A 14,789-nucleotide genomic window follows, 5' to 3' on the forward strand; every position below is an offset into this window, starting at 1 on the left:
TGACTGACTGGAGTGCTTCTCCTTACAAATCCCGCTAATATCCATTTCAATCTGCTTTAATATGTTCACAAGTTGGGGCTTATTTTGAATTCCACTGGGTAAATGAGGACAGCACACTTTGAATTTGCATACTATACACATTCCTTTCATTTGTGGAAGGTTTCCAGAGTATTTTTAAAGGAAACTGCTAATATCCAGAATCCAGAAAAACTTTTTTGCTGTAACTAGAATGAAAATAGAAAACAGCTCATGTATCTGTTGTATTTATTTCATTTGAAGCTATACAGGAGGTCTATGAAAATGATCCTTATTATGTTTGAAGAAGGAAGGTTATTTTAAAATTTACCAGTGATATGCAGTTTTCTAAGGTATTCAAGGTATTGAAACTAAAAGTTAAATTAATTTTTTAAAAAGTCTGTGTTTGATAGCCAAATTAAGGAGTCTAAATTTCCATCAATGAATGAATGGATAAAGATGTGGTTTATATCGGGGCGCCTGGGTGGCTCAGTCGGTTAAGTGTCTGACTTCAGACGCTCAGGTCATGATCTCACATGATCTCAGGTTTGTGAGTTCAAGCCCCGCGTCAGGCTCTGTGCTGGCAGCTCAGAGCCTGGAACCTGCTTCAGATTCTGTGTCTCCTTCTCTCTCTCTGCCCATCCCCCACTTGTGCTCTGTTTCTCTCTGTTTCTCAAAAATGAATAAATGTAAAAGATGTGGTTTATATATACAATAGAATACTACTTGGCAATGAGAAAGAATGAAATCATGCCATTTGTAGCAACATGGATGGAACTGGAAGATACTATGCTGAGTGAAATAAGAAGAAGACAGATAACATGTTTTCACTCATGTGTGGAACTTGAGAAACTTAACAGAAGACTATCAGGGAAGGGAAGGAGGAAAAAATAGTTAGAGGGAGGGAGGCAAACCATAAGAGGCTCTTAAATACAGAGAACAAACAGGGTTGATGGGGGCGTGAGGGCGGGGGGGAGAGGGGGGGAGAGGGGAAAATGGGCATTGAGTAGGGCACTTGTTGGGATGAGCACTGGGTGTTGTGTGTAAGCAACGAATCACAGGAATCTACCCCCAAAACCAAGAGCACACTGTATACACTGTATGTTAGCCAATTTGACAATAAATTATGTTTTTTAAAAAATAATAAAATAAAATAAAATAAAATAAAATAAGACTGAAAAAAAAAAAGTCTGTGTTTGAGAGGAGCCTGAATGGCCCAGTCAGGTGAGCATCCGACTTCAGCTCAGGTCATAATCTCGCAGTTCATGGGTTCAGGCCCAGTGTCAGGTTCTGTGCTGACAGCTCGGAGCCTGGAGTCTGCTTTGGATTCTGTGTCTCTCTCTCTCTCTCTGCCCCTCCCCTGCTCATGCTCTGTCTCTCTCTCTCAAAAATAAACAAACATTAAATATATATATCATATATACATATTATATATATATACATATATATACATATTATATATATGTATATATATATTATATATACATACATATATATATAATGTATATATATATATATAATATGTATATATACATACATATTATATATATGTATGTATATACATATTATATATACATACATATATATATAATGTATATATATATATATATATATATATATATATATAAATAAGAAGTCCACTTTTGAAAAATGCAGATGGAAAAGTCCTCATCTCTGGTTTGAGGACTCACTCTCTTCAGTCCATGAGGTTACTTCAGGCCTTTTTAAATTTCCACATCTTTCCTGTCCAGTGAAAAAGCAGAACTAAAGTGACATTTTATTGATGAGATAAATTTGAGTTTGGGATTATCTAAAATCAGATATTTCATGTTCCCTTCTTTCTCAACCAACTCTTCGTGACCTTTAAAAAATCAGCAAACAGAGGTATCTCATCAAAGATCCAAGGATGGCCCACTCTCAAACCTAGTGACAATTCCTGATAATTCAGAAGACATAGTCATTACTTTGGAGCAATTCAATATCTTGAATTAAATTAGGACACTAATAAAATAGTTACTGATATCATGGAAATCTATAGTAAGTTACATTAAATTGTACAGGCTGTTTTTGTTTTATTGGTTGCACATATACCAAGAGGCATGTTGTTTACTGGGAGATTCTGCCTTTGAAAACTAGGCCAGTTATCAGACTTCCGGGTGGTAGTGGGATCAAGATGTTTTCTCTTTTAATGAAAATGGAGCCCAAATGATAAACATGATTAGCGTAAGAGGGATTTTAAGAGACATGAATGTGTAGGAGTTTAGATAATGCCAAAGCAATTGCATAGGAATTATACTCTGAACAATCTGGATTCTAGACTTTTCTGTCCAACTACTTTTCTGTGTTAGATACTCTTTTCTAAATGAACAAGATGGGGGAGTTTCAATTAGAAGGTTTTATTGACAATTCGGTACCTTGTTGTATCAAGATTCTTCCTAAGTGACAAGATTTTGCAAATGTTCTCCCAAATTCATTTTCTGACTAATGGTTTTTCTGAAATTCTCACCCTATGAAGGGGCTGAGAGAATTAATTATCCCATGTGGTCTGAAACTGAGTTGATGATGAAAATTGCTGCAGAGGTATCAAAGATCTATTTTTATTCTTTTCTGCAGGAAGATAAATGTCTTTTCCTCTACTAACCAGTTTTGTCAAAAAGATACCAAAGGGCTTAGGCCTTTGGTCTTTGCAGTACCTTATTTTTCCTTCCTTCCATAGTGAGTTATATTCTTTGGACCCAGACCTCACTGTACCCTACTACTCAAGAAATAATCAAATTTTCATTCACTACAGCCAGGGGTCACACATTCATATACAACCCTGGACCTGTGGGAAATGTAAATGGGCAAAGTGGACTGAGTGTAAGAAAACAAGTTGGGGGGCACCGGGGAACTAGAAAATGTAGGGATTCAGCTCTGGAGATTTGGGTCATGCTGAAATATAATCTCACAGTTGCAAGGTCTTCCAGTTTTTCCAAGAGAAGCCAGAAGTGTGTGTGTGTGTTTCCCTGATTTTAAAACATTGTAATCAAAGTAAAACACATCTATGGCCCATGTTTTTTGGTGCAATGGGCCATCAGTTTGCAATCGCTGATATAAATCATCATCTTCAAATGTGTTCTAAGTTTCCTTCCTTATGTTAATGGACTATCATCTTATCATTGTGAGATGGTTTGCATTTTTATAGGCATTAAACTTTTAGCTACAATATTTAGCAGGCAAGTCAGATATTTCTTCCGGTACATGTGTCTTCTTCATAACCTGACATTAAACCATATGGCCAGAGGGGCACCTGAATGGCTCAGTCAGTTAAGCATCTGACTTCAGCTCAGGTTATGATCTTGCAGTTCTTGGGCTTGAGCCCTGCATCAGGGCTGTGCTGACAGTGTAGAGCCTGGAGCCTACTTTGGATTCTATGTCTCTGGCTCTCTCTGCCCCTCCCCCCTCCTCTCAAATAAATAAACATTTAAAAAAATTAAAAAAAAAAAAATATGGCCAGAAAGCCGTGTCTCTAGACTTGAGAGTGGCTTCATTATCGTTGCTATTTGCTAGTAATTTTAGTTATATTGCCTAACATTTACTGATCTGTAACTTGGTTCCAAGTTGCTTTAGAACATGTGTTTTTCCATGTATTATCTGACCCAAGCCTCGCAACAATCCCATCAGTTGGAATGAGGTAGGTGATAGGCAATAACAACCCCACAGCTCTGTGATTTAACATAACCAAAGTTTATTTCTCACTGATTCTACATGTCCAACATGGATCATGAGGGTGGCTCTGCTCATCGTTGTCACTTAGGAACCCAGGCAAAAAGAAGATTCCATCTCATCCATGCTTCTGCCATCACCAAGATAGGGAAGAAGATGAAGCACATTATTCTGGCTCCTAAACCTTCTGTCCAGGAGACACAGCTTTTGCTTACACTTATTGGCCTTAAAGTTTACTTAAAGGGACAAATGCCTGAAAATATAACCTGATCGTATTTTTTTCTCCTTTTTAAATTTTAATTCCAGTACAGTTAACATAGTGTTACATTAGTTTCAGGTGTAAAATATAGTGATCAACAGTTCCACACATCACTCAGTGCTCATCATGACAAGTGTATTCTTATTCCCTTCCACCTATTTTGCCCATGCCCCTGCCCACCTCCCCTCTGGTAACCATCTGTTTGTTTTCTATAGTGAAGAATCTGTTTCTTGGTTTGCCTTTCTCTTACTCTTTTTTATTTCCTTTGCTCGTTTGTTTTGTTTCTTAAATTCCACATATGAGTGAAATCATATGGTATTGTCTTTGTCTGACTGACTTATTTCACTTAGCATTATACTCTCTAGCTCCATCCATGTTGTTGCAAATGACGAGATGTAATTCTTTTTTATGACTAAGTAATATTCCTTTGTATATATACACCACATCTTTATCCATTCATCTATCAATGGACACTTGGGCTGCTTCCATAATTTGGCTATTGTAAATAATGATGCAATAAACATAGGGATGCATATATCTTTTTGAATTAGTGTTTTTGTATTCTTTGGGTAAAAATCTAGTAGTACTTGGGGCGCCTGGGTGGCGCAGTCGGTTAAGCGTCCGACTTCAGCCAGGTCACAATCTCGCGGTCCATGAGTTCGAGCCCCGTGTCAGGCTCTGGGCTGATGGCTCAGAGCCTGGAGCCTGTTTCCGATTCTGTGTCTCCCTCTCTCTCTGCCCCTCCCCCGTTCATGCTCTGTCTCTCTCTGTCCCAAAAATAAATAAAAAACGTTGAAAAAAAATTTTAAAAAAAAATCTAGTAGTACAATTGCTGGGTCATAGGGTAGTTCTATTTTTAACTTTTTGAGGAACCTCCATACTGTTTTCCAGAGTGGCTGCACCAGTTTGCTTATCCACCAACAGTGCAAAAGATAACCCAATTGTATATTATATTTTTTAGTTTAGAAAGAGAGAACACGCAGGGGATAGGGGCACAAGGGGAGAGAAAATCTTAGCCGGGCTCCATCTCACAACCCTGGGATCACGACCAGAGCTGAAATCAAGAGTCGGACACTCAACCAACTAAGCCACCCATGCACCCCAATCCAATCATATTTTAAATAGAAAGAAAAGAAGAATAGTTAGGCATAACATCCATAATCAAATATCAAACAATCTCATAAAGGTACTAAAACCAAATCAGATATTTGCATAAGAATAGATAAATCAGTAGAAAGGATACAGAATCCAGAAATAGATCCTGAAATATATGAGAATTTAATATATGATGAAGGTGATAGACCAGTTCAGTGCAAAAGGGTGGATTATTTTTAAATTGTAGAGAAAAATTAAGTTGAACCCCCTTACAGAAATGACTTTAGATGGGTTAAAATCTTAAGCATACAAATAGGGGCACCCGGATGGCTCAGTCACTTGAGCTCTGGACTTCAGTTCAGGTCATGATCTCGGGGTTCATGGGATCGGAACCTGCTTAGGATTCTGTGTCTCCCTCTCTCTCTGCCTCTCCCCCGCTCACGCTCTGTTACTCTCTCTCTTTCTCAAAAATAAACATTAAAAAAATTAAAATAAAACCTAACAATAAAAATGTTGTAAGAATGTACATGTTTGGGGACATTGTTCATAACTAAGACAATAAACCTAGAAGCTGTAAGAGAGAAGATAGGCACTTTCAGGTATATTAAAATATGTATTTCAAATGAGAACAAAAATAGGCAAATGAGAAATTTAGAAAAAGTTTTGACACAAATGAAAGATATAAGATCGTTATGCAATGAGTTCTTCCAATGTACAGCCCAAAATAAAAAGAAAATAGCCAACTTGCAGAGGAACAAAATCAGATAACCTACAAATTCATGAAAAGATTTAAATTACTAGTAGTTAGGGAAATGGAAAATAAAGTAACGAGCTTAAGCCCATTAGTCTGGCAAAAATAAAAAAGAGTAATATCCATTTTGGTATGGATGCAGGGACAAATGACGCTGTCATTCCTGGTGGAAAGGAGAATTGTTAGAATGTTTTTTGGAAAACAACCTGGCAGCATTTATTAAAATTAAATAGCCACACCCTTTGGCTCAGAATTCTCGTTTCTAGAAAGCTATCCTATCAAAGTAAGAGCCCCAGGACCCAAGGACAAATGACCCAGGGAGTTAATCCCAGCATTGTTCAGTACAGCAGAAAACTGCAAATGAAACAATCCGTGGTACATCTACACCACAGAAGTAGTAGAAAATGAAGTGGAACTATGCCAGTTGACTTGGAGACTTTCTCCTGATGTATTTCCTAGCGAGAAAGACAAATGTAGGGCAAAGGGTATATAATATGATCTGAAAGGGTATTTACTATGATTTCTAAAATAGGGCCCCCAAAACCCATGTATGGGAATACATATACCTTCTACATACATACATATTTTTGCATGGGATTATATAAGCATGGATAAAAAATGTACAAAGATACAAGCTAGTTTGATAGCATGGGTTGTGGTGGGGTTGGGGATGGCAGGAAAACAGAAGAGGAGGGAAGAGGTTTACAAAAGGAAAAAAAAAGTAGTTTGCACCCAAAAACCCCAACATGTATGCTATAATCCCACTTATTCATTAATGCAAAGATTTATATATAGTGTATATGTGCGAATAATTGCTGAATATAATAAAAATATATAAAAACAAACAAAACATCTCAAACTAGTTGTACTTGACTATGACATAGGCTTTAGATTGACAGAAGTCAATCACTTGTCCCATTGAACATTATAAACGACTTCAATTCTCATATATTTCAGGGTCATGGCCTCGAGCCCTATGTTGGGTGTAGAGATTACTTAAAAATAAAATCTTTAGGGGCGTCTGGGTAGCTCAGTTGGTTAAGTGTCCGACTTCAGCTCAGGTCATGATCTCGCGGTCCATGGGTTCAAGCCCCTCATTGGGCTCTGTGCTGACAGCTCAGAGCCTGGAGCCTGCTTCAGATTCTGTGTCTCCCTCTCTCTCTGCCCCTCTCCTGCTTAGGCTCTGTCTGTCTCTTAAAAATAAATAAACATTAAAAAATTTTTTAATAAAATAATAAAATCTTTAACTGATATTACACTGATATTAACTGATGTTAACTAACTAGAATTTAAATTAAAACTTAAAGCGAAAAGAAACAAAAACTTTTTTTTTAAGTTTGTAATGGAAATTGGTGTCCATTTTGATGGACCTTCGATAGGAACAAAACCACTCATTTCACAACAAAGCAGACTCCAAAAAGCTGTTGAACTTGGATGCAGCCTGGAAGTTTTAATAATTAGTAGTCTTTCTATAGATACTAAGTAATTTCTTTTCTTTAATCATGGACTTTGTTACCTCTGCAAATCCTTTTCAGCCTCTAGTCAACCACACTATAAGCAGAGACATCTTCACCAAAGAAGACAATTCCATCCTTAGTGCAGATAATCAGGTGTCTCTCAAGGCTGCGCAACAATTCAGAGTAATAGAGAAGCCAGGAAAGGAGCTCATGGATTTTGGATTTCCATCACCTAACCTAAACTTTCTCAGTCAAGCCGGTGAGACAGAGAACAAGAGATTGGGTCTAGTGCCAGCTCTGCAGTGCTCAGCTCAGTGCAAGTCACTGTCACTCTCTACAGTCTAGTGTTGTCCTGTACTCTCTAAGGATCTCAGAGGATCCTGCTCTTCTACTTAATAATGCTCATAAAAATATGTAATTATATTCTTATGTGTATGATTGTGGGTTTCATTGCTGTTTCCTCCACTAAAACATAATTCCTCTACGGACAGGGACAATATACTATAACCTCAACACCTAACACACTGGCCGACACACACTCAAATTCAATAAAAAAGGTATTAATTTAATGGTTAAGTGAATGTATAAAATGAGAGAAATGATCTCAGAGTCTCCCACTGACTCTTACGGTATATGATTCTCTAAATGCAAGAAACTTTTGTTGTTTTTTTTTTTTAATTAGGCCATAATTCTGTCACTCTACTTGAACATCATCTAGTAGATTAAATGCTTAAAAGACCACAGCCCTGTTCTATGTAGTTAACTCAAAAAAATAAAAATAAAAAAAACTTAGACCTGTTAGTCATAATCCCATATCTCTGTAGGGGTCTGTAAGATGCCACTTCACCCATAGCTTTTAGTAGAATTATAGTTTGTGCAAAATAGGTATCTGTTGTGTCTTCTAAAATATCTTCAATCTCCCTTGCTGTTTCATTTCTGGATCTTGAAATCCCAGAAGTAATTGAAGAATTATTAGAAGGAAGAAATTCACAGAAGGAAGAGGACTTAGAATTGTCTAACTCAATGGTTTTCAAGTTATATTTTATCAGTAGAACCCTATTTTTCAAAAAGAACTATTATACAGAAACTTGCTATTTCTGTATGTTAATTTATATTGATATAAATATGTATAAACTTTGGAAGGAGGGAGGAAAAGAAGGAAGGAAGCAGAAGAGGGAGAGGGAGAGAGAGAAAAAAAGAAGAAGGAAGGGAAAAAGAGGGAGGGAGGAGAGAAGGAAGGAAAGAAAGAAGGAAGGAAGGAAGAGAAAGAAAAGGAAGGAAAACAAAGATTTTCCTTGGTTTAAGTGAAAAAGGGAACTAGAGCCCTCCCTTCTCAAGCTTTGCCTTGATCTTCACATTGGGCCATCACCTTCTCTGCCCCCTCCTGCCCTGCCTGCTCCATAATGCCCTCTAATGTACCACCTAGACCAATTTGAAAGCCATCAGTTTGAATGAGTATCTCCTTTTAACAAATAAGGAAACTAAGACTTGATGACTGAGTTACATTCTTTAGTGTTCCAAATCTTTTCTTCCAAAGGTAAACCCATTTTATTTTTGTTTCTTTTTTAAAAGTTTATTTTGAGAGAGAGAAAGGGAGGAAGAGCACAAGCAGAGGAGGGGAGAGAGAGAATACCAAGCAGGTTCTGTGCTGTCAGTGGGAAGCCCAATGTGGGGCTCACAAACTGTGAGATCATGACCTGAGCCAAAATCAAGAATTGGATGCCTGACTGAGTCACCCAGGTGTCCCTATTTTTGTTTCTAATTAGTAGATGATTCTGTACAGTATTCTCCAGAATAATTTTATATGAATCCAAATCATCATTGCTCATCATATTCTTCTTTTACTTAAACCACCATAATTTAATTCTACCCATGTGATTTTTTCCAATAAAACAATTTTGAAAATATCAAAATTCTATAAGCATTGCCTTCTTGTGGCAAAAATATAAAATTTATTTTAAAAATTTAAAATGTTGACCTTCATAATCACAAGTCTACATTTGCTCATGTTTATTATGAAGACACAGAGGTGAATTAAAAAAAGATATCCTTTAACATTATCAAATGAAACAGAGTGTACCCAAGTGGAGAGGAAGTCAATGTGGTTACTCAATATAAAGCAAAAGCTATGTCTCCCAAAGAGCAGACATGCAGTTATTGATCTAGAATTGGCACAATGACAAACTGCTCTGCAAATTTTCCTCTTCCCAATTAAGGTGTCTCTCTTGAACTGATTGAAAGCCGTTCGATAAGTATACTTTTTTCAAGATGGTGTGCTCAGTTGGGGGTCTTTTTATTAAACTGAAATTCCATCATTAGCTTTGACTAGCACCAGCTGCTTTATAAATTCTGTGTTGATGTAGGCCTCCACCAGTATTCCAAATATTGCAGGTGAATCTCTGACTCCAAAATTATCAATCATGCAGTTTGAATAATTAACATCTGATAAACGCAGAATAGAAAGAGCTGTCATTAGAAGACACAGTAGTGGGGTCATAATCCTATCTCAGATTCTCAGAGCACTGATCCAAATAGGACTTTAGTTGTTAGTTGTTTTTCTTTTAAGTATTTCTCAATTTCCCCACTTCCTAATGTTTCCCTATACCTGAACATAAATGGGAAAGTTAGGACCCAAGATGAAACGTTTTTGTCCTGCAGTAAGATCCAGCACATTCTAATGGATGTTTACTTGGCTGTTTTAACTCCAAATCAATTCCCATGAATCTGGGGCTTCTATCAGCCATAATTATTCTCCCTTCTAAATAGTTTACAGTCTATCACTATTTTAGTGATACAGTCTATCACTACTTTAACAGAAAATAGAAACTTTTCTATTCATGAATCTAATATTATTTCTGTGAGATACATGGTAAAAATGAGCACAAAAGAAAAGTTCCTTGTAATGTTGCATTTATAAAAACATTTATTTTGTGTACTAGGTGTGCCTAGTAGGGCTTTTTGTAAATACAGTTGGCATGTTCAGGAGATAAGTTTTAAACCGTGATAAACTTGAATTTGTGAAATAATGAAATACATTAAAAATGAAACATAGCATGATAGTTCAGTGGTTGAGAGCAGGACATTCTGCAGTTCAGTTCCTGAGGCTCAGTTTCTTCATCTGTAAAATGGGAATAATATTAGTGTCAGGCTCATGAGGCTACTTCAGGTACTGAGAGAAGGCCTATATGGTAGTTAGCACAGCACAGTGTATTCATTTTCTATAGCTGCACAACAAATTAACACATACTTAGTAGCTAAAAACAATAGCCATTTATCATTTCACAGTTTCTACAGGTGAAGGCATGGCTTAGATGGTCCCTCTACTTACAGTCTCACAAGACTGCAAGCAAGGTATCATCTGGACGGTGTTCCCATCTGGAGGCTCAACTGGGGAAGAAATACCTTCCAAGTTCACTCACATTCTTGGCAGAATTCATTTCCTGGCAGCTCTAAGATCAAGGATCCCAGCTTCTTCCTGGCTGTTGTCTGGAAACTGTCCACAGTTTCTCACCATGGGGTTTTCCCCAACATGGCCGCTTATCTCATCAAGCCAGCAAGGACACTCTCTAGATTGAGTCTTCCAACAAGACAGAGTCTTTATTATGTAATCAATCACAGAGGGGACATTTCGTCACCTTTACTATATTCTGTTGGTTAGAAGCAAGTCATATGTCCTGCCCACACACATGGGTAAACACCAGAAAGCAGGGCTCACTGAGGGCTACATATGAATCTGTATGCCACAAATACCAAAGTGAATGAATAAATAAATGTGTAAATGAATGAAGAAATGAGTGAATGTGTATACCAACCTGGGTATAAATGGAGTAAGCCATAGCCTCTCAGACATCAGCAAACATAGATAGTTCTAAATCCAGGATAAACAGGTGAACAATGGACTCTGTAGGTAACTGCTCTGTTAAAGTCATAAGAAAAATAAAATAAAAACAGAGAGGAAGGCAAACCATAAAGAACTCTTAAATACAAAGAACAAACTGAGAGTTGGTGGGGGTAGGAGATGGGTTAAATGGGTGACAGGCATTAAGGAGGGCACTTTTCGGGACGAGCACTGGGTGTCATATATAAGAGCTGAATCACTGGGTTCTACTCCTGAAGCCAAGACTACACTGTATGTTAACTAACTTGAGAATTAAAAAAAAAATAAAATTCAGTTTAAAATTTTTAATTAAATTAAATTTAAAAAATAAAGTCATAACACAAGTGTTCAACCTTTGTGAAAATAATATATTGAAGAGTTATGGGACATGGACTCCCAGGCCCAGAGAATGTCAGTGTAAGATCTCAAGGATGGTGGGGAATGGAATCCTCAGGGAAAATTAGGGGTTTTAGTCCCTTAATTAACTTTAAGGTGATAACCTTCTTATAATTGAAGCAAGAAAAGAAATGAGAAGTGAAATAAAATGGTCAAATGTAGTTGCAAAAAATTTTAAACTTCTAAACAACAAAGTAACAATAAAAACAAAAGAATATTCACCACAAATGGGAAACTGTTATCATCTTCAACCATATGAAAATTTATGCAAACATATTTATGAACATTACCAATTCAAACATATTTATGGGTAAGTGGGCAGAGGACGTAATTATGTGATTCAGGCACAGAGTATATTATTAGTAAATTACATTTGAAAAAAGTTTAAATTTCATATGGATGGGACAGAAACATTACAAACAAAATTTTTTTTAAGTACTTATCTATAATTTTTGTTTTACTAGCTGATCACTCTGACATGAGAGAGTAAACAGTAAAATAAATTGCATTTGTATTATTAATTTTTTAATGTTTTTTATTATTTTTGAGAGAGAGAGAGAGAGAGAGAGAGAGAGAAAGAGAGCAAGCAGGGAAGGGGTAGAGAGAGAGGGAGACACAGAATCAGAAGCAGCTTCCAGGCTCTGAGCTGTCAGCACAGAGCCCGACACAGGGCTCAAACTCACAGACAGCGAGATCATGACCTGAGCCAAAGTTGGCCGCCCAACCGACTGAGCCACCCAGGCACTCCACATTTGTATTATTCACCACAGTTGTCCCAACTTGTAACTGACCCTCAGTGGATGGGTATTTGATGATAATTAACTCTCAGTCAGCAGTAAGAGAGTTCATACGGATGACTGCAGTAGCCAGATCATCAAAAACTTTCATATTTAGGGTCATATTAGTATGAAACCAATTTAGGGGATGGGAAGCTATTTAAATTTCTTTTTAATTTACTTCCACTACCCTCATAGCTGAAACACATTAGAACAGATCCAGATCAGACTCAAGAAGAACAAAAATATTAGTCAAAAGGACTAGATACTCCACAGGATGAGAATCTGCCTAAGAATGAAGTCAGTGCCTTTATTTTAATGAATATTCTTAAGACAAGACCTTGACCTCTAATGGCCTCCTCCTTTGTTGCTGGCTTACAGATGTAGCAAGGCAAACACCATTCCTGGACTTGGCACAGAAGCAGTGAGGCAGGTAGGTTTTCTGCTTTTTCCTCTCCTGTAGGCCTGTTCTGGGTCCACAGGGGGCATTAGTTTTGATGCCAGTGATAATGTGCTAATACATTTGTCCACACGTGTCATCGAATCTTTTCAGGAGTAGGTTATAGCATATCCCTTGTCATGGCCAGGAATGGAAGAGCCAACAATTAAATGAATGACAGTGAGCACTCACTAAATATATGCTGTTGCGAGTAATGTATCTTCAGTGGGAATGAGGCAGATAAGGATCATTTGTTCCTGGAGTCTAGATGTGCTTTCTTGTGGTGTCAGGGAGGCAGGTACTGGGGACAGCTGCAGTGGAGGGTGGTAGTAGGCAGCCCAGCCAGATGAACATGGCACCTGAAGATGGTGGTGACAGATGGGCAGCAGATAGTGTCTGGGAGGTCTGACAGCCACAGTCAGGGCCTGTGTTTGCAAACACAACTCCAGGCTGGCTGGCTCTGGGAGATCTGGTAAGCTCTTCAAACCAGTGCCACCCACCACCCCCACTCATCAAGGGCAGGGTATTCAATGGGGGGTGGTCGAGGACCTGAGGCAGTGCTGGGGGCCAGGAAGGTAATATGGTAATGGGGCCAGGAAGGTAATAAGGGTCAAGAGGGAAAGCGGGGAGGAAGTCACAGAACCAAGCAGGCTGCTCTCGGAAATGTACTGGTACAGTATGTCTGGTGAATCTTAAGCATGCATGCCTGCACCAGTCTTTCTTGGACTGTAAACTTTTAAAATGCAGTGATCAAATCTATGTAGTTCTCCACAAATAGTGTGTAACACTATAAGCAATTAGGTGGTTAATATTTTTAAGATGAAGAAGATGATGCCCAGTTTAAAGAAATTAAAACTGGAAATAATATATAATATATATTTTCTGGGTGTGGTTTATGCCAGAAAGATGACCTGGGGCTTCAGTTCTAGGCACGTACCTCAAGAAGAGTCCTTAGCCATACATTGAAAGATTGGTAAAATAATGTACATTTATATAATATTTTATTGAGGTGATATTCACATAACATGCAATTAACCATCTTGAAGTGTACAATTCAGTGGCATTTAGTGCATTCACAATGTTGTGCAACCATCAAGTCTCTCTAGTTTCAAAACTTTCTCATCACCCCAGAAAAACACTCCTTAAGTAATCATTCCTCATTCTCCCCTTCCCGGTTCCCTGGCAACCTCTAAACTGTTTATGTTGAAATAGAACAATTAAAGCATGTAGATAACATTTTTTTAATGATTCTCCACTTTATTGACTTGTTTGATTAATCTATTAACTATTGATCTAACTCAAGCCGGATAAGTGTGCTATCCTTACAGCTCTATTATTTTTGTGTATTTAGTTGCCTGCCTCCCACCCCCAGGCACTGAGTGCTTTGCAGCAAGGTGGTGTTCAAGGTGCCTGTCTGTCTGTGGGTCTACAGCACCTGGTAAAATGTCTGGCATACAATGTGCTTCATATTTGTGGGATTACTTCACATTACCAAGAAGTCAATTAATTTGTCTAAGGACTTACAGCTAGTAAATTATGAGTCACAAGTTAAGCATAAGTCTCTCTCACCACGCACTAGGTCGCAAATGGGGCCTGTCTGGGAGGCAAATTTAGACAGCATTCATACTAGACTTCACACTGAGGAGGGTTAACATGTACCCAGTGCTGTTCTAAGCCTTTTTCAAGTACTACACTGTAATCCTCCTAACAACCATACAAGGTAAATAGTACTATTAGCCCAGAAATTCTGGAGTGAGAAGTGGCGATGCCTGAATCCAATCCAAGTTCTATAGGCTTTGAGGAAGACTTTGAGTCTATGAGTAGCTTAGTCAAATGCCAGGAAAGACCATCATTTTATTATTTTAGTAACAACCTATGGGACTGGTTTTAGAGAAGAGGAAATAGGTATGATAGCTGAAATGGAGCCCGCTCTAGAGTTTGCCCTCTTACACACACGCGTGCACACGTGCGCTCACGCACGCACACAACCTTGGATTGTGTCTTATGCTTGGTTATAGT

The sequence above is a fragment of the Lynx rufus genome, unplaced genomic scaffold (genome assembly GCF_022079265.1).
Source record: "Lynx rufus isolate CCGP_SWC_20201006 ecotype Redwood Valley unplaced genomic scaffold, mLynRuf1.p SCAF_13, whole genome shotgun sequence".
In the NCBI taxonomy this organism is placed as follows: domain Eukaryota; kingdom Metazoa; phylum Chordata; class Mammalia; order Carnivora; family Felidae; genus Lynx; species Lynx rufus.